General features: G+C 45.8%; 1 long non-coding RNA gene across 1 annotated transcript; it reads right to left on the reverse strand.

Moving 5' to 3' along the window:
• Positions 1-7,234: 7,234 nt before the first annotated feature.
• LOC139265361 (uncharacterized) lies at positions 7,235-20,156 on the reverse strand. The gene is made up of 3 exons (XR_011593543.1): positions 20,105-20,156; positions 16,083-16,456; positions 7,235-9,962 (listed from the first exon to the last, which is right to left on the reverse strand). It is a non-coding gene; the product is annotated as an uncharacterized lncRNA (long non-coding RNA).
• Positions 20,157-21,244: the final 1,088 nt, after the last annotated feature.

Raw genomic sequence — 21,244 nt, forward strand, 5'->3', positions numbered from 1 at the left:
GAGGCCACACCTTTTATATTGTGTACAGTTTTGGTCTCCTAATCTGAGGAAGGACATTCTTGCTATTGAGGGAGTGCAGCGAAGGTTCACCAGACTGACTCCCAGGATGGCAGGACTGACATATGAAGACTGAATCAACTAGGCTTATATTCACTGGAATTTAGAAAAATGAGAGGGGATCTCATAGAAACATATAAAATTCTGACGGTATTGGACAGGATAGATACAGGAAGAATGTTCCCGAGGTTGGAGAAGTCCAGAACCAGGGGTCACAGTCTAAGGATAAGGGGTAAGCCATTTAGGGCCAAGATGAGGAGAAACCTCTTCACTCAGAGAATTTTGAACCTGTGGAATTCTCTACCACAGAACGTTGTTGAGGCCCGTTTGTTAGATATATTCAAAAGGGAGTTAGCTGTGGCCCTTACAACTAAAGGGATCAAGGGGTATGGAGAGAAAGCAGGAATGAGGTACTGAAGTTGCATGATCAGCCATGATCACATTGAATGGTGGTGCAGGCTTGAAGGGCCGAATGGCCTACTCCTGCACCTATTTTCTATGTTTCTATGTTTCTATCCCATCGCCCCCCCACCTCAGTCAGAGCCTATCATGCTGCCTCATGTCGTCATGGCCAAATCTGGGAGAAGCAGTCTTTGGCAGAGCCCTCACGGGATCCAAAACCCAGAGGACATCAGCCAAAGGTATCTAATCAGTCAGAGTAGGGAAGTGAGTAGATTGCCTGTACCTCTGCTGAAGCCACAGGGGTTGTACAATGTAGGAGTGATAGGAAGAGGAAGATGAAAGAATTTTAGATGCACAAGGGAAAGCATATGGGTGTGGTACAAAATATTAGATGGTTAAGTTTCTGTTTACATTTTGAGCCACACAAAATTATTTCTATGCACCACTTTCCCATCTTGCTCATTTTTGGTCTGCTGCCTGGACTGAATGGTAAGACATGGCTTAACTGCGAGCAATGTGTGTGTGTGACAGAAATGGTTTGGTTATTTTAGGACTGCTTTGTGGTGAGGAGAGGGGGAGCTGGTTCTGCATCTGTGTGCCATTTGGGTGCATTGGTGCAAGCTAACTAAATTGTGCCATTATGAGGCCATCCTGAGCAGTATTGTGTGCTGCTGCTGATGCCATGTTCACTTCAAGTTCCTCATTCTCCTTTGAAGAGGCTGTGTGCTCTGCGTCTTGCTCCTCCAGCAGCTCCAATCCTCATTGCTGCGCTCTGTTGTGCAGTGTGCAGCATACCACAATTATTCTGGAGACTCTGGCTGGTGCGTATTGGGGAGCTCCTCCAGATCAGTCCAGGCATCTGAAGCGCATCTTCAATATTTCGATTGCTTGCTCTATTAAACATTTGGCTTTGATTGTAGCACTCCTCGGTCTCATTGCTTGGTTTCCTTAAAGGTGTCATCAGCCACATCTTCACTGGATAGCCCTTGTCTCCAAGCAGCCAGCCGATAAGACGATCTGAGGTGCGAAGAGCTGAAGGAGGGTGGCCTGGCGTAGGATGAATGAATCATGATAGTTCCCTGGGAATCTGGCATACACATACATGGTGATCTTTTTGTGGTTGCAGCTGAGCTGCGCATTGATGGAATGGAAGCATAAAAGGTTCACGAACACTCCTGGGTGATCTGGGGGTGCCTTGATGGGCACGTGTGCAGCGATGGCCTGCATCTGTGACAAGCATGCCAGAGCCACAAAGCTGAGCGCCCGCTCACTCTGACTAGCTTCGTTGGTGGCAAAGTGTACATAAGTGCCTGCCCAGTCAAACATGACATCGGTCACCTGGGTGATGCATGTCCGATCATTTTTTTTAACGGCACAGAATAAGGCCATTTGGTTCATTGTATTTTCTCCAGCCGAAAGAACTATCCAGCCGAATCCCACTTTCCAGCTCTTGTTCTGTAGCTCTGTAGGTTACAGCACTTCAAGTGCACATCCAAATCCAAGCCTGTACCACCTTTTCAGGCAGTGAGTTCCAGACCCCCATCACCCTCTGGATCAAAAAAGTTCTCCTCTAATCCTTCTACCAATTACTTTAAATCTATGCCCTTTGGTTAGTGGTCTCTCTGCTAAGGGAAATAGGTCCTACCCATCAACTCTATCTAGCCCCCCCATCATTTTATTCACCTAAATTATGTATCCCCTCTGCCTCCCCTGTTCCAAAAAAAACAACCCCAGACAATCCAATCTTTCCTCATAGCTAAAATTCTCTGGTCCTGACAACAACCTTGTAAATCTATACTCTCTCTTGTGCAATCACATCTTTCCAATAATGTGGTGACCAGAACTGTACACAGAACTCTAGCTGTGGCCTAACTAGTGTTTTGTACAGTTCAAGTATAACCTCCATGCTCTTATATTCTATGCCTCAGCTAATAAAGGAAAGCATCCCAAATGCCTTCTTAGCCACCTTATCTACCTGTCCTGCTACCTTAAGGGATCTGTGTTCATACACTCAGGATACTGAGGAATAGAGGGACCTTAACATTTATTGTGTATTCCCTTTTCTTTTTAACCCTCCACTAATGATTTACCTCACACTTCTCCGGATTGAATTCCTTTTGCCACTTTTCTGCCCACCTGGGAGAGCGATAGTGAGAGGGGATTCAATTTTTAAGGGGAATAGATGGGCATTTCTGCGGCTGCAACCGAGACTCCAGGATGGTATGTTGCCTCCCAGGTGCAAGGGTCAAGGATGTCTCAGAGCGGGTGCAGGAAATTCTGAAAAGGGAGGGTGAACAGCTAGTTGTCGTGGTGCATATAGGTACCAATGATATAGTTAAAAAACGGGATGAGGTGCTACGAGACGAATTTAGGGAGCGAGGAATTAAATTAAAAAGTAGGACCTCAAAAGTAGTAATCTCAGGATTGCTACCAGTGCCACGTGCTAGTCAGAGTAGGAATCGCACGATAGCTCAGATGAATATGTGGCTTCAGGAGTGGTGCACAAGGGAGGGATTCAAATTCCTGGGGCATCGGAACCGGTTCTGGGGGAGGTGGGACCAGTACAAACTGGACGGTCTGCATCTGGGCAGGAGCGGAACCAATGTCCTAGAGGGAGTGTTTGCTAGTGCTTTTGGGGAGGAGTTAAACTAATATGGCAAGGGGATGGGAACCTATGCAGGGAGACAGAGGGAAATAAAATGGAGACAGAAGCAAAAGATAGAAAGGAGAATAGTAAAAGTGGAGTGCAGAGAAATCAAAGGCAAAAAACAAAAAGGGCCACATTACAGCAAAATTCTAAAGGGGCAAAGTGTGTTAAAAAGACAAGCCTGAAGGCTCTGTGCCTCAATACGAGAAGTATTCGGAATAAGGAGGACGAATTAACTACACAGATAGTAGTTAACGGATACGATGTGATTGGCATCACTGAGACATGGCTCCAGGGTGACCAAGCCTGGGAACTCAACATCCAAGGGTATTCAGCATTTAGGAAGGATAGACAGAAAGGAAAAGGAAGCGGGGTGGCGTTGCTGGTTAAAGAGGAAATCAATGCAATTGTAAGGAATGACATTAGCCTGGATGATGTGGGATCAGTATGGGTGGATCTCCGGAATTCCAAAGGACAGAAAACGCTGGTGGGAGTTGTGTACAGACTACCAAATAGTAGTCGTGAGGTTGGGACAGCATCAAACAAGAAATAAGGGATGTGTGCAATAAAGGTACAGCAGTAATCATGGGCAACTTTAATCTACATATTGATTGGGCTAACCTAACTGGTAGCAATGCAGTGGAGGAGGATTTCCTGGAGTGTATTAGGGATGGTTTTCTAGACCAGTATATCGAGGAACCAACCAGGGAGCTGGCCATCCTAGACTGGGTGCTGTGTAATGAGAAGGGACTAATTAGCAATCTTGTTGTGTGAGGCCCCTTGGGCAAGAGTGACCATAATATGGTCGAATTCCTTATTAAGATGGAGAGTGAAAAAGTTAATTCGGAAACAAGGTTCCTGAACTTAAGGAAAGGTAATTTCGACGGTATGAGGCGTGAATTGGCAAGAATAGACTGGCAAAGGATACTTAAAGGGTTGACGGTGGATAAGCAATGGCAAACATTTTCGATCACATGGATGAACTTCAACAATTGTACATCCCTATCTGGAGTAAAAATAAGACAGGGATGGTGACTCAACTGTGGCTAACAAGGGAAATTAAGGATAGTGTTAGATCCAAGGAAGAGGCATATAAATTGGCCAGAAAAAACAGTAAACCTGTGGACTGAGAGAAATTTAGAATTCAACAGAGGAGGACAAAGGGTTTAATTAAGAGGGAGAAAATAGTGTATGAGAGGAAGCTTGCAGGGAACATAAAAACTGTCTGCAAAAGCTTCTATAAATATGTGAAGAGAAAAAGATTAGTAAAGACAAATGTAGGTCCCTTGCAGTCAGATTCAGGTGAATTTATAATGGGGAACAAAGAAATGGCAGACCAATTGATCCAATACTTCGGTTCTGTCTTCACGAAGGAAGATACAAATAACCTTCCGAATGTACTAGGGGACAGCGGATCTAGTGAGAAGGAGGAACTGAAGGATATCCTTCTTAGGCGGGAAATTGTGTTAGGGAAATTGATGGGATTGAAGGCCGATAAATCCCTGGGGCCTGATAGTCTGCATCCCAGAGTACTTAAGGAAGTGGCCCGAGAAATAGTGGATGATTTGGTGATTATTTTCCAACAGTCTATCGACTCTGTATCAGTTCCTATGGACTGGAGGGTAGCTAATGTAACACCACTTTTTAGAAAAGGAGGGTGAGAGAAAATGGGTAATTATAGACCAGTTAGCCTGACATCAGTAGTGGGGAAAATGTTGGAATCAATCATTAAGGATGAAATGGCAGCGCATTTGGAAAGCAGTGACAGGATCGGACCAAGTCAGCATGGATTTATGAAAGGGAAATTATGCTTGACGAATCTTTTGAAATTTTTGTGGATGTAACTAGCAGAGTAGACAAGGGAGAACCAGTGGATGTGGTGGTATTTGGACTTTCAAAAGACTTTTGACAAGGTCCTGCACGAGAGATTGGTGTGCAAAATCAAAGCGCATGGTATTGGGGGTAATGTACTGGCGTGGATAGAGAACTGGTTGGCAGACAGGAAGCAGAGAGTTGTGATAAACGGGTCCTTTTCAGAATGGCAGGCAGTGACTAGTGGAGTGCCGCAGGGCTCAGTGCTAGGACCCCAGTTCTTTACAATATCCATTACCGATTTGGATGAAGGAATAGAGTGTAATATCTCCAAGTTTGCAGATGACACTAAACTGGGTGGCAGTGTGAGCTTTGAGGAGGATGCTAAGAGGCTGCAGGGTGACTTGGACAGGTTAGATGAATGGGCAAATGCATGGCAGATGCAGCATAATGTGGATAAATGTGAGGTTATCCATTTTGGGGGCAAAAACACGAAAGCAGAATATTATCTGAATGGCGGCAGATTAGGAAAAGGGGAGGTGCAACGAGACCTGGGTGTCATGGTTCATCAGTCACTGAAAGTGGGCACGCAGGTACAGCAGGCGGTAAAGAAGGCAAATGGTATGTTGGCCTTCATCGCTAGAGGATTTGAGTATAGGAGCAGGGAGGTCTTAATGCAGTTGTACAGGGCCTTAGTGAGACCTCATCTGGAATATTGTGTTCAGTTTTGGTCTCCTAGTCTGAGGAAGAACGTTCTTGCTATTGAGGGAGTGCAGCGAAGGTTCACCAGACTGATTCCAGGGATGGCTGGGCTGTCATATGAGGAGAGACTGGATCAACTGGGCCTTTATTCACTGGAGTTTAGAAGGATGAGAGGGAATCTCATAGAAACATATAAGATTCTGACGGGACTGGACAAGTTAGATGCGGGAAGAATGTTCCTCATGTTGGAGAAGTCCAGAACCGGGGGACATAGTCTTAGGCTAAGGAGTAGGCCATTTAGGACTGAGATGAGAAGAATTCCCTGCTGCAGAGAGTTGTTGATGCCAGTTCATTGGTTATATTCAGAGGGAGTTAGATATGGCCCTTACGGTTAAGTGATCAAGGGGTATGGAGAGAAGGCGGGAAAGGGGTACTGAAGGATTGATCAGCCATGATCTTATTGAATGGCAGTGCAGGCTCGAAGGGCCGAATGGCCTACTCCTGCATCAATTTTCTATGTTTCTGTGTTTCTATGTCCTTTGATATCTTCCATAAGTCTATAGTATTCTTCCTCACTATCAACCATAAGTCCAATTTTTGTATCATCTGCAAAGTTCTTAATCATGCCCTCAACATTGAAGTCCAAATCATTGATATATGCCACAAAAAGCAGAGGAATTAGTCCTGAGCCCTGAAGAACCCCACTGGAAACAGCCTTCCAGAAACAGAAACACCTGCTGGCCATTACCCTTTGCTTCCTGCCACGACGCCACTCGTGGATCCAACTTGCCGCTTTCCCTTGGATCCCATGGGCTTTTACTTTTCTGACCAGTCTGGCATGTGGGACATTGTCAAAAGCCTTGCTAAAATCCATGTAGACTACATCCAATGTGCTTCCCTCAACGATCCATCTTCTTACCTCCTCAAAAAATTCAATCAATTTAGTCAGACATGACCTTTCCTTAACAAATCCATGCTGACCATCCTTGATTAATCCATGGCTTCCTAAATGATGATTAATACTGTCCGTTAGAAGTGTTTCCAATAAGCTGACTGGCCTATAATCTGTCTTTCCCTTTCTCCCTTTTAAGCAACGAAACAACATTAGCAGTCCTCCAGTCCTTCGGCACCACACCTGTAGCCAGAGAGGATTGAAAATGAGGGTCAGAGCCTCTGCTATTTTCTCCCTTGCTTCTCTCAACAGACTGGGATGCATTTCATCTGGCCCTGGTGATTCATCTACTTTCAAATATGCTAAGCCTTTTATATTTCCTCTCTCACTATGTTTATCTCATCTAATATTTCACACACCTCTTCATGAACTACAATGTCTGCAACATTCCTTTCTTTTCTGAAGACAGATGTAAAAAATTCATTAAAAACCATACCCATGTTTTCCACCTCAACACACAGGTTACCTCTTTGGTCTCTAATAGGCCCTAATCTCTTTAATTATCGTCTTGCACTTTATGTAATTGTAAAACATTTTTGGGCTTACCTTAATTTTACTTGCCAATATTTATTCATGCCCTCTCTTTGCATTCCAAATTTCCTTTTTAATTTCACCCCTGCACTTTCTATACTCCTAGGCTTTCTGCAGTATTGATCTCTCGGTATCTGACATAAGCTTCCTATTTTGCCTTATCCTACCTTGTATGTATTGTGTTCCGAACACAAATGAGACTGCACACAGGGAGGTTAAAGTAACAGTGACCTCAGTCTTTATTAAAGCACTCCAGAGTGAGGAACAGGCCTTAGGGGCCGGCTTATATATAGTGCTCCCAAGGGATGCTGGGATCCCTTGGGACTTCAGGGGATGCGTTCGCTGGTGACGGAACATGGGAGTGCATGCTTTACAGATACACAACATCACTCCCCCACAAAGTCAAAGTGGAAACTATTTACAAGGTGAGGCATTCGGGTGCCTTTCATTTCCTGGTGGACTGACTCGGTACAAATGTCTGTTCTGGTGTGTTGGCTGTGCCCTCGCTGGGCTGGTATGTTGTTGGCCCTACAGGGCTACTGGGTGAGCCTGGCCTTGCTGGGCTGTTGGGCGTGATGGGTTCGATTTCCTGGTCCGGGGTGGTGTCGTTGATCCTTTGGGTGTGTGTTGTCCGCTCGAAAAAGGTGGTGTCTGCTGTGGGTTGTTCAGGGCAGTCTGTGAACCACAGCCTCGTTTGATCCAGGTGCTTTCTGCAAAATTGTCCATTGTCTAGTTTGACTACAAACACCCTACTCCCTTCTTTAGCTATCACCGTGCCCGCGATCCACTTGGGACCATGTCCATAGTTTAGCACATACACAGAGTGATTCAGATCAATTTCCCGTGACACAGTGGCGCGACCATCGTTTACATTTTGTTGCTGCCGCCTGCTTTCTACCTGATCATGCAGGTTGGGGTGAACCAGCTATAATCTGGTTTTAAGTGTCCTTTAAATGAGTAGCTCAGCCGGGGGGCACCCTTGTGAGCGAGTGAGGTCTCGTGTGGTAGCTGAGCAGTACTCGGGACAGGCGGGTTTGGAGTGAGTTTTCTGTGACTCATTTAAGGCTTTGTTTGATTGTTTGTACTGCCCGCTCTGCCTGTCCATTGGAGGCTGGTTTAAATAGGGCCGAGGTGACATGTTTGATCCCATTGCGGGTCATGAATTCTTTAAATTCGGCACTGGTGAAACATGGTCCGTTGTCACTGACCAGTATGTCAGGCAGGCCGTGGGTGGCAAACGTGGCCCTCAGGCTTTCAATGGTGGCTGTGGCATTGCTTCTCGACATTATTTCACATTCAATCCATTTTGAAAAAGCATCCACCGCCATCAGGAACATTTTACCGAGAAACGGGCCCGCATGGTCGACAGGGGTCCTCGACCATGGTCTGGAGGGCCAGGACCACAAACTTAGTGGTGCCTCTCTGGGCGTGTTGCTCAATTGATACACAGGACTCTAAGTCAGGATCGATACCGGGCCACCACACATGGGATCTGGCTATCGCTTTCATCATTACTATACCCGGGTGTGTGCTGTGGAGATCCAAACGTCTCCCTGCCCTTTTTGGGTAGCACTATGCGGTTACCCCACATCAGGCAGTCTGCCTGAATGGACAGCTCAAGCTTTCGCCGTTGGAACGGCTTGATTAGCTCTTGCATTTCAACAAGGATGCTGTCCCAGCTCCAATGCAGTACAGTTTTTTTACTAGGGACAGCAGAGGATCTTGGCTTGTCCAAGTCCAAATCTGGTGGGCCGTGACAGGTGGTTTATCATTTTCAAATGCTTCCATGACCATCAACAAGTCTGCGGGCTGCGCCACCATCAACAAGTTTGCAGGCTGCGCCATTTCCACCCTCGTGGTGGGCAATGGTAGCCGAATGAGAGCATCCGCACAGTTCTCAGTGCTGGCCTGTGGCGGATGGTATAGTTATACGCTGATAGCGCGAGTGCCCACCTTTGTATGTGGGCTGAGGCATTGGTATTTATCCCCTTGTTTTCAGCGAACAGGGATGTGACGGGCTTGTGATCGGTTTCCAACTCAAATTTGAGGCCAAACAGGTACTGATGCATTTTCTTTACCCCGAACACACACGCTAATGCCTCTTTCTCAATCATGCTGTCGGCCCTCTCAGCCTTAGACAAGCTCCTGGAAGCACAGGCGACAGGTTGTAACTTTCCCGCAACGTTAGCTTGTTGTAATACACACCCGACTCCATACGATGACGCATCACCTGCTGGCACAAGTCTTTTACACGGGTTATACAATACAAGCAGCTTGTTGGAGCATAAAATGTTTCTCACTTTCTCAAAAACAATTACTTGGTTTTTTTCCCCATAACAAGTTCTCACCTTCACACAATAACACATGTCGGGGCTCTCAGAGGGTGCTTAACCCCGGTAGAAAGTTACCAAAATAATTGAGGAGTCCCAGGAACAAACGCAGTTCCGTGACGTTCTGTGGCCTGGGCGCGTTCCTGATAGCCTCTGTCTTGGCATCTGTGGGCCGAATGCCGTCCGCCGCGATCTTTCACCCCAAAAACTCCACTTCTGTTGCCATGAAGACGCATTTCGACCTCTTCAGCCGCAGCGTTACGCGATCCAGTCACTGGAGGATCTCCTCCAGGTTTTGTAGGTGCTCGACGGTGTCCCGGCCCGTAACCAAAATGTTGTCCTGAAAAACCACCGTGCGTGGTACCGACTTGAGTAGGCTCTCCACGTTTCTCTGGAAGATCGTTGCAGCCGACCGAATTCCAAACGGGCATCTGTTGTAGATGAACAGTCCCTTGTGCGTGTTGATGCAGGTGAGGCCCTTCGAAGACTCCTCCAGCTCCTGCATCATGTAGGCTGAAGTCAGGTCGAGCTTGGTGAACATAAGAACATAAGAATTAGGAACAGGAGTAGGCCATCTAGCCCCTCGAGCCTGCTCCGCCATTCAACAAGATCATGGCTGATCTGGCCATGGACTCAGCTCCACTTACCCGCCCGCTCCCCATAACCCTTAATTCCCTTATTGGTTAAAAATCTATCTATCTGTGATTTGAATACATTCAATGAGCTAGCCTCAACTGCTTCCTTGGGCAGAGAATTTCACAGATTCACAACCCTCTGGGAGAAGAAATTCCTTCTCAACTCAGTTTCAAATTGGCTCCACCGTATTTTGAGGCTGTGTCCCCTAGTTCTAGTCTCCCCGACCAGTGGAAACAACCTCTCTGCCTCTATCTTGTCTATCCCTTTCATTATTTTCAATGTTTCTATAAGATCACCCCTCATCCTTCTGAACTCCAACGACTAAAGATCCAGTCTACTCAATCTATCATCATCAGGTAACCCCCTCATCTCCGGAATAAGCCTAGTGAATCGTCTCTGTGCCCCCTCCAAAGCTCGTATATCCTTCCTTAAGTAAGGTGACCAAAACTGCACGCAGTACGCCAGGTGCGGCCTCACCAATATCCTGTACAGTTGCAGCAGGACCTCCCTGCTTTTGTACTCCATCCCTCTCGGAATGAAGGCCAACATTCCATTCGCCTTCCTGATTACCTGCTGCACCTGCAAACTAACTTTTTGGGATTCATGCACAAGGACCCCCAGGTCCCTCTGCACCGCAGCATGTTGTAATTTCTCCCCATTCAAATAATATTCCCTTTTACTGTTTTTTTTCCCAAGGTGGATGACCTCACATTTTCCAACATTGTATTCCATCGGCCAAACCTTAGCCCATTCGCTTAACCGATCTAAATCTATTTGCAGCCTCTCTGTGTCCTCTACACAACCCGCTTTCCCACTAATCTTTATGTCATCTGCAAATTTTGTTACACTACACTCTCTTCCCTCTTCCAGGTCATCTATGTATATTGTAAACAGTTGTGGTCCCAGCACCGATCCCTGTGGCACACCACTAACCACCGATTTCCAACCCGAAAAGGACCCATTTATCCCGACTCTTTGCTTTCTGTTAGCCAGCCAATTCTCGATCCATGCTAATACATTTCCTCTGACTCCGTGTACCTTTATCTTCTGCAGTAACCTTTTGTGTGGCACCTTATCGAATGCCTTTTGGAAATCTAAATATACCACATCCATCAGTACACCTCTATCCACCGTGCTCGTTATATCCTCAAAGAATTCCAGACAATTAGTTAAACATGATTTCCCCTTCATGAATCCATGTTGCGTCTGCTTGATTGCACTATTCCTATCTAGATGTCACGCTATTTTTTCCTTAATGATAGCTTCAAGCATTTTCCCCACTACAGATGTTAAACTAACCGGCCTATAGTTACCTGCCTTTTGTCTGCCCCCCTTTTTTAAACAGAGGCGTTACATTAGCTGCTTTCCAATCCGCTGGTACCTCCCCAGAGTCCAGAGAATTTTGGTAGATTATAACGAATGCATCTGCTATAACTTCCGCCATCTCTTTTAATACCCTGGGATACATTTCATCAGGACCATCAGGGACTTGTCTGTCTTGAGTCCCATTAGCCTATCCAGCACTACCACCCTAGTGATAGTGATTATCTCAAGGTCCTCCCTTCCCACATTCTCGTGACCAGCAATTTTTGGCATGGTTTTTGTGTCTTCCACTGTGAAAACCGAAGCAAAATAATTGTTTAAAGTCTCGGCCATTTCCACATTTCCCATTATTAAATCCCCCTTTTCATCTTCTAAGGGACCAACATTTACTTAAGTCACTCTTTTCCATTTTATATATCGGTAAAAGCTTTTACTATCTGTTTTTATGTTTTGCGCAAGTTTACTTTCGTAATCTATCTTTCCTTTTTTTATAGCTTTCTTAGTAATTCTTTGCTGTCGTTTAAAATTTCTCCCTGCCTCCTGCCTCCTGCCAGCGTCGCAAATAGGTCGTCTGCCTTAGGTAGCGTGTATTGGTGCTGTAGCGAGAAACGATTAATAGTTACTTTATAATCGCCTCAAATGCTGACTGTGCCATCACTTTTGTGTACTGGAACAATTGGGCAGGCCCACTTTCTGAATTCCACTGGAGAGATGATGCCCTCACGTTGCAGCCTTTGCAGCTCGATTTCCACTCTCTCCCTCATCATGTGAGGCACCACTCGCGCCTTGTGGTGAATGGGTTGTGCCTCTGGGACCAAGTGGATCCGCACCTTCATCCTGGACAGTTTCCAATGCTTGGCTCCAAAAGGGAAGGAAATTTGTTCAGCACCTGGGTACATGAGGCCTCATCGACATGATAGCGCTCGGATGTCATCCCAGTTCCAGAGGATTTTGCCGAGCCAGCTCCTTCCAAGCAGTGTGGGGCCATTGACCGGGACAATCCAGAGTGGCAGTTCGTGCACTGTGCCCTCCTAGGTGACCTTGACCATGGCGCTGCCCAGGACAGTGATGAGCTCTTTGGTGTCTGTTCTCAGTTTCGTGTGGTTGGGGCTCAGGGCTGGTTTGAGTGCCTTGTTGCACCACAGTCTCTCAAACATCTTTTTACTCATGATGAATTGGCTCGTGCCAGTGTCCAGTTCCATGACTACAGGTAAGCCATTCAATTTTATGTTTAGCATTATAGGTGGACATTTCATCGAAAATCTGTGCACCCCCTGTACTTCAGCATCTGCCTCCTCTCTCTGAGGCTCCAAATTGCTTTCATCCACCCTGGACCGATCTTCCTCTGCCACATGGTGGTTAGTAGGTTTTGTAGAGCTTGCAGCTCGTCTGCAAGCTCGTTGGAGGTGCCCCATTGTTCCACATCTCTTGCAAACATACCCTTTGAAGCGGCATGAATAGGCTGAATGGAAGCCTCCACAAGGCCAACAAGGTATGAATTGCCTTGCATTCATCCTTTGTTGCGGACTCTGAGTCATCTGGGTCACCTGAGGCCTGCTGGCAGTTGCAGACTCGTGGTTTCTGCCCTGTACATTTCTGCTCGTAAACACAGTTCTAGTTAATTTATGAACATTGCTAGCACTTGTGTGCTGAGAGATTTGTTTGGTATTATTACTGGTGGACATAAACGCTTGTGCTATCGCAATGGCCTTACTGAGGGTCGGTGTCTCTACAGTCAAAAGTTTTCATAGGATGGTTTCGTGGCCAATGCCCAGTACAAAAAAGTCTCTGAGCATTTGCTCCAGGTAGCCATCAAACTCACATTGTCCTGCAAGTCGCCTTAGCTCGGCGACGTAACTCGCCACATCCTAACCTTCAGATCGCTGGCACATGCAGAACCGATACCTCGCCATCAGCACGCTCTCCCTCGGGTTAAGATGCTCCCGAACCAGTGTACACAGCTCCTCATACGACTTATCTGTGGGTTTCATTGGAGCCAGAAGATTCTTCATGAGGCTGTAGGTCAGTGCCCCGCAGACTGTGAGGAGGACCGCTCTCCTTTTTGCAGCGCTTCCTTCTCCGTCCAGCTTGTTGGCTACAAAGTACTGGTCTAGCCGTTCGACATAGGCTTCCCCGTTCTCACCCTCTGAGAACTTCTCCAGGATGCCCACAGTTTGCTGCATCTTTGTGTTGGATTCATATACTCGTCGCCAGTTTATGTGTTCCTAACACAGATGAGACTGCACACAGGGAGGTTAAAGTAACAGTGACCTCAGTCTTTGTTAAGACACTCCAGAGTGAGGAATAGGCCTTAGGGGCCGGCTTATATACAGTGCTCCCAAGGAATGCTGGGATCCCTTGGGACTTCAGGGGATGTGCTCCCTGGTGGCTGAACATGGGAGTGCATGCTTTACAGATACACAACAGTGTGCCCCTTGACATCCAGGAGATTTGGGCCTCTCACCCTTTTTCTTTGTGGGAACATATTTGTTCTGAACCCTCACTATCTCCTTCTTGAATACCTCCTATTGCTCTGATGCTGATTTAGCTTCAAGTAGCTGTTTCCAATCCACTTTTGCTAAATCACATCTTGGCTTCGTAAAATTGGCCTTTCCCCATTTGAGAACTTTTACTCCTGGTTTATCTTTGTCCTTTTCCATAACTACACTAAATCTAACTGAATTATGATCACTACCACAAAAATGCTCTCCCACTGATAACCCTTCTGCATTCCCTAAAACCAAGTCCAGAACCGATCTGCCTCTTTTTGGCCTTGCTATGTACTGGCTAAAAAAGTTATCCTGAATATGTTTTAAGAATTGTGCAGCCTCTTTACCTTTCACACTGATTCTATCACGGTTAATATTCGGGTAGTTGAAATCACCTATTCTTACTTCCCTATTGTTTTTGTACTTTGCCGAAACATTTGCTTTTCTAGCTTCCTCTGACTGTTTGGGGTTCGATAGCAATGTGATTGCTTTTTGGTTGCTCTTCAGTTCAACCCAAATGGCCTCATTTGATGAACCTTCTAACACATAATCCCTTCTCACAACTGTAATTGTTTCTTTAACCAATATTGAGACTCTCCCTCCTTTTTTATCCCCATCTTTATCTTGTCTGAAAACCCTGTAACCAGGAATGTTGAGCTGCCATTCCTGCCCTTTTTTCAGTCATGCCCTTCTTTCATTTGTGGGTGGCTGACTATGAGATGTTGCAAATATCTCCTGCAGATCCCTGGAAGGAGCCTCAGTGAAGTAGTTGAGGGTGGTGGTGACTTTGACCGCCATTGGTAACACGTGTCCACTGGATCCACTTGGTAGCAAAAGAGGAAATAGCAGAGGCTCTGACCATCATTTTCCAATCCTCTCTGGCTACAGGTGTGCTGCTAATGTTATACCTTTGCTTAAAAAGGGAGAAAGGGATAGACTGAGTAATTACAGGCCAGTCAGCCTAATCTTGGTGGGGGGGGAAATTATTGGAAAAAATTCTGAGGGACAGGATAAATCTTCATTTAGAAAGACATGGATTAATCAAGGACAGTCGGCATGGATTTATTAAGGGAAGGCTATGTCTGACTAACTTGATTGGGAATTTTTTGAGATGGTAACAAGGAGGGTAGATGAAGGTCATGCATTTGATGTAGTGTATATGAATTTTAGCAAGGATTTGATAAGGTCCCACATGGCAGACTGGCCACGAAAGTAAACATCCATGGGATCCAAAGCAAAGTGGCAAATTGGATCCAAAATTGGCTCAGAAGCAGGAAACACAGGGTAATGGTTGATGGGTGTTTTTGTGACTGGAAGTCTGTTTCCAGTGGGGTTCCGAAGGGCACAGTACTAGGTCCCTTGCTTTTTGTGGTATATATCAATAATTTAGTTGTGAATGTAGGGGGTATGATTAAGAAGTTTGCAGATGATACAAAAATTGGATGTGTGGTTGATAATGAAGATGAAAGCTGTAGACTACAAGAAGTTATCAATGAACTGGACAGATGGGCAGAACAGTGGCAAATGGAATTCAATCCGGAGAAGTGTGAGGTAATGCATTTGGAGAGGGCTAACAAGGCAAGGGAATACTGAGAAGTGTAGAGGAACAAAGGGACTTTGGAGTGCATGTCCACAGATCCCTGAAGGTAGTAGACCAGGTAGATAGGTGGTTAAAAAGGCATACGGTATACTTGTCTTTATTAGCCAAGGAATAGAGTACAAGAGCAGAGAGGTTATGCTTGAACTGTATAAAACACTAGTTAGGCAACAGCTGGAGTACTATGTGCAGTTCTGGTCATCATATTACGGGAAAGATGTGATTGCACTAGAGAGGGTACAAAGGAGATTTACGAGAATTCTACCTGAATGGAGTATTTTAGTTATGAGGAAAGATTGGATAGCTGGGTTTGTTTTCTTTGGAAAAAGGAGCCTGAGGGGAGGCTTTATTGAGGTGTGTAAAAATTATGAGGGCCTATTTAGAGTGGATAGGAAGGACCTATTTCCCTTAGCAGAGGGGTCAACAACCAAGGGACAAAGATTTAAAGTAATTTGTAGGAGGTTTAGAGGGGATTTGATGAGAAATGTTTTCACCCAGACAGTGGTAGGGGTCTGGAACTCACTTCCTGAATGGGTGGTAGAGGCAGATACCATCACAACATTTAAAAAGTACTTGTATGTTCATTTGAAGTGCCGTAACTTACAAGGCTATGGACCACGAGCTGGAAAGTGGGATTTGGCTTGATAGCTCTTTGTCGGCCGGCGTGGTCACGATGAGCAGAAATAGCCTCCTTCAGTGCTGTAAATTTCTATGATTCTATGATTCTTTTTCCAGCAGGCTACAAATGTCTGCCAGAAACTAACATGGTACCCTGAGCCTCCTGAAGCAGTGGTGTTCAGTGACGTCCAGGATGATGATCCTCTCCCTATATACCCTGTGTTGGGGTTATCGCCTCCTGCGAGGTGCAGCTTGTGCTTATCCCCTCCTGTGGAGCAGCAGGTTGGTGAGGAGAAGGTTACCGCTCCTGCTGGTGTTGTTGCTGCTGGTGCTCATCTTGGTCCGCATCTGAGGTCCAAGCTGAAACAACATAAACGGCACCCATGATGATCTGATATTTGACAGATGTAAAGTGGAGATCAGACGCACAATCCTCCAATGCAGTGAGAGTGACCTCTGAAGTTGTAGAAATCTCCTGCAAACTCCTGAAAGCAAACTCTCAGAACATGTGCTGTCAGAAAAAGCCTTTCCCTTAGGCAAGGAAGCAGATGTGAGGTCTGAGTATCTATGTGATTTTTTTTAATGTAATTTGTTCAGCTCCCTCAATTGCCACTGTGCTCTCACCTTACTTTCACTGGTGAGATTCAGCAAGCCTAGGAATCCCCTCGACGTCCAGTAAAAGCTCAAACCAAAGGTAAAAAAAGCCTCTTAACTATTTCTTAATTGGTTCAATCAAGGGGTCTCTTGTACGCTGCCTAATGGTTTGATGTATAGGCGGAAAGTGAAGGGTTGAAGCCAGCTTCCTGATGCACTGTCAATTTTGGCACTTTTAACTACCCACCTGTTCCCAAACCCACTCACTCTTTAATATTAAAATTCAGCCGTGCTAAAAATAAAAATTCAGTTAAAATGGAACCCTGTGGCCTGCTTAAAAGATTTTAGTGACTGATTCACCTCCTGTGAGTGGGTTGATCGCCTGCCCCCCGCCCAACCTGCTTCCATTAAAACCAGAAGTGGGCGGGTTGGGGTCGACTTTGAGAATTGTACAATTTTTACCTTCCCAACGGCCCCAACACACCCACCCTTGGGGGCTAAAATCCTTCCCCTTAATGAAAGAAAAGTTTCCTGGATTTATGCTGCCCCTTCAAATAGTGTAATTTTACACCCCAAAAGAAAGGTCCAACAATGAGGAATTGGTGAGTTGAAGAGGGCATCAGCGTCACTTACTGATTATAGGCTTCCAAGGAACTTTAAAAAAAACTTTTCCTTCACAATTATTAATCATTGAAACCTGCATCTTATTTTACTGTATTGTTTTCCTCTCTTGTCACAAAAGAATATTGGCACTCCTGACTAGCCCCACCCCAAACCCACACTCTGATCAACTGCAGACAAGGACTGGCTTTCCTAATTGATGTACCATTCAATATCATCATAATGGAGGAAGAGTTGCAGCAACAGCATGTTTAGGCCAGGAGAATCAGCCCAACATGCTATGACACTCCCCTGTGTGTGTACAGGCCATCCAGGATCTGCAATGAATTCTCCAAGGAGCTGTGACTCCAAAGGCAAAGCCTTTCCAGGAACTCCCTTGTGCATCTCTGCCAGCTTCTTTATGGTGAGTTACATACTTGCTCCGTTGTCCGTGGCAGTAGCCCTCTATTTTATTGTTTCACATCCTTCCAGGCTACCACAGGGCATCTGTGCAACATGAGCCAGATAGCTCCTAAGTGGGTATGATGATGCCAATCTGGACTGATGCTGTGGGAGACAGATGTCTCCAAGTGATTTGGTGGAAATTGCCAGCGAAAACACTCATCGGCTACTTAGCTTACTCCTGGAGAGTGTTCTTCTGCTGCTGGGAGTCTGGAGTGCTTTTAAAGTTGGTGGACTGAAGTTTCCTGCGGGAGGGATTGACTGCAACTTGCACAGATTCTACACTCAAACTAGTTTATCCCAGGAAATTTACATCTAATTCCCACTGCTAGCGAATGGCGTAACTTTCTAACACAACTACAACATAATTATGGCATAACTGACATTGAGGAAGCTTAGGGCCTATATGTCTTCCCAAACAATCTGCATGTCCTCCCCCGCCTCTTCCCACCCCCCATAGAAAATTTGTAGATTTTCTCCAGGTCTCCATCTCTGGATCATTATGAATCCCCCTATTAAGCTGGAGACCCATGTGGATTTGATTTGCTGCTACGACATATCAGAGCTAATCAATCAAAAAACATTAAAAAGGACTGCTAGCAATTTGAGAACATTAAGATGACAAAGCTTCCACCTCCTATATGCCCGATGGTATTGGCAAATGGATAATGCCTTAGAATAAGAAAACAGCATAGAACTGATGTACTGAGAAGGTACAGAGTTAATACTGGAATGTGATATTAAGGTGCAGGAGAAATCGGGGATGAGACAGCCTGTTACAAGATACAAGATTAAAAATAGGCTAAGAATCCGATAGGTTCCCAGCGATGAATGATAATCACATGCAGAAAAATATACTGTCTGATAAGGTAACTGATACCTACTGGTACAAAGAATGGTAGTCACCTTGCCTTTAATCATTAATAAGATGTATGTCTACAAATTAGCTTTACTTTATATGGGCTTGTATTTAACTCTTCCTTTTGGTGTAATCATTCATTCATTTCATCATTCATAGGCAGTCTCTCGAAACTAGGATGACTTGCTTCCATGCCAAAAAGGGATGAGCTCACAGTTGTTTCAGTGAAGGACCTAATATTTCAGGTCCTGAACTACATCCTGAAGGGTGGAAGATGCCTGTGCATGTATTTTTTTAACGTGTGGTGGCCATTGCACACCAGCCACCACATGGGCTTTACAGAGCTAGGTCTTGGTCCAGTGGCAAGGGTTATCCAAGACGACTGGAGACCTGCTCTGCTGCACGGACCTAGTGCGTACACATATTGCAGTGTGGACTGGCCTGTGCTGCCCCTTGGCCCCTGGCCCCGAACTCATGCCTCTCCTGGGCCCCGATCACGTCCCTCTACAATCTCTTGCCACTCCTTCGCCCCAAACCCGCCGCTCCTGCTGTATCTGCCCACAGTCCAATCACCAACCTGGACCTTGATGACGTCACCCTTCACTGCCGTCACCCTCCTGCACCAGCTCGTGCTGCTCCCTGAAGTGGCATGCCTCACCGTTGCCCGTGGCCGCTGCACCACCGCTCCTTTTATGGCCCCGACCTGCCGCTGGTGTTCTCACACAGGTCGGGGCCTCTACGCAAGCCCATGTAATCACTGGACGTGGTAGTGGGCATGTGCACACATACCTGAGAGTTTAATAGGAGAGAATTTTAGCAACTGCGGTGAGAATGCGCCCATGAACCTACAAGCAAGATAGAATAAAATTAATCTTGTTTGGTTGATGCTCGTGTCTCCCAGGTTAGCAATGTTATTTTGGTATATTGAAGCTTGTTTTTAGAACTATGGTCTGTTTCACTGTTAATCCTATGATTTATAATAAAACATGTAGAGCTTGTCTAACTAAACCATACTGTTACATGGTGATTTCAGCAATAGGAACATCGGCTATTTGCTTCTCTGCAATCATGGTAGACACCATGGAGGAGAAATTCATTATCGGCCAGTTTGGGGGCGTAAATCTTTGAAAGCCGAGAAACTTAGCGCCAGGCGCTAATGTTTCCCTGTTCTCAAAAAATTGGCTTTAGCATTCCAGGAAGGAAGTGGAGCGCTAAATCAATCACTCCATTTCCTTCTTGGTGCGCTAAAGGACACGGGTGAGGCAGAAACCTCAGCAGCGCTGCACACTGGGCTGTGCAGTGCTGCCGCACAAAAAGGGAAGGGCCATCACTGCAGGCTCTTCAATTTAAAACGGACCTACCTGGACCACCTAGGGAGAGGCGAACCCGCGCGATCAGCCCGACCCTCAAGCAGAGTGCCAGGCTGAACAATGGCGTGCAGGAATTCGCGCAGAAAGCAGCATCAACAAAGGTATGTTTTTTTTTAAACTTACCTCGGCCACCTTGCCTTTAATCATTGCCCCGGTAGCGGCCGGCTGCCCGATCCACTCCTCCTGCTGTTGCTGGGGGTGAAAATGAATTTCGTGTCCGGGCCGATGACGTCACAATTTCCGGGTGTAGGAGATCGAGCCACAATGCCGTAGTGCTGCCGCTAAGCTCCCGCCCAATATGCCAGGAGTTGATGTCAGTGTCGTGCCCGGTCGCAAAGGCATTAGCGCCCCCGGGGCACTAACAGGAGGAGCAAAACTATCCAATTTCTTGCCCAACGTCTAAGATATTTGAGCACGTATTCTTATTACCACCTTCCAGATAACGTCTTCCAGCAGCTCAGAGTTTCCTCATCAACTGTAAGATGGATATCTTCACCTTGGTGGAAGGACCTACAGAGGGCAGCTTACATTGTGCCAGTCACCTTGACACTTTAGTCATCCTAGTCCAGTGGCATGCACCTGCTTAAATCCAAGTCCTTGTGAGTGGCTTTGACAAAGAGGCATGCCCACCATGAGGGTAACTCCCTCCCCAGGGTAATTACTGACAGGTTGGAATATGCCTCCTCTTCCCCTTTTTATCACAGATCCATTTCGCAGCTTGGTTTTGGATCTTGCACAAGGATAGGAGAAGCATGTCTAGCAGTTCTGATAAATGACGCAGACGTGTTTAGAAAAATGTCATAATGGAGCTATGCGACAAGCTATCCTGTATTGGAACTTTGCTGTCATTGAAAAAAAACAAGAAAGACTAAAGTACCCTTTGCCACTCCTCTATAAAGTCCAAGAGGACTAGGTCCCAGTCAACATCTACGGGACCCCTGGATACTCATAAGAATCAATATTTGGGATTTCCCAGTTGAGTCTGCCAGCTACACAATGTCATCTGCAAAGAGAAGTTCAGTGTTCTGAACAGGCACTCCAAGTCTGTGATACCATTTTGAAATCATCCAGCATGTCACTGATGAAGACATAAAATAGGATGAGAGAAAATGCACAAACTTGACTCACTTTTCTTTTTGGATAGATGGGTTTAGTAGATCTTCACTTTACCCTTGCATGAATCATGGAGCGGGAGTGCACATCTTGTATAAAATATACCTTATTCATAAGGGCTTAATGAGGTATAAGACTAAAAGCCTGATA

The sequence above is a fragment of the Pristiophorus japonicus genome, chromosome 6, assembly GCF_044704955.1.
Source record: "Pristiophorus japonicus isolate sPriJap1 chromosome 6, sPriJap1.hap1, whole genome shotgun sequence".
Classification (NCBI taxonomy): Eukaryota; Metazoa; Chordata; class Chondrichthyes; family Pristiophoridae; genus Pristiophorus; species Pristiophorus japonicus.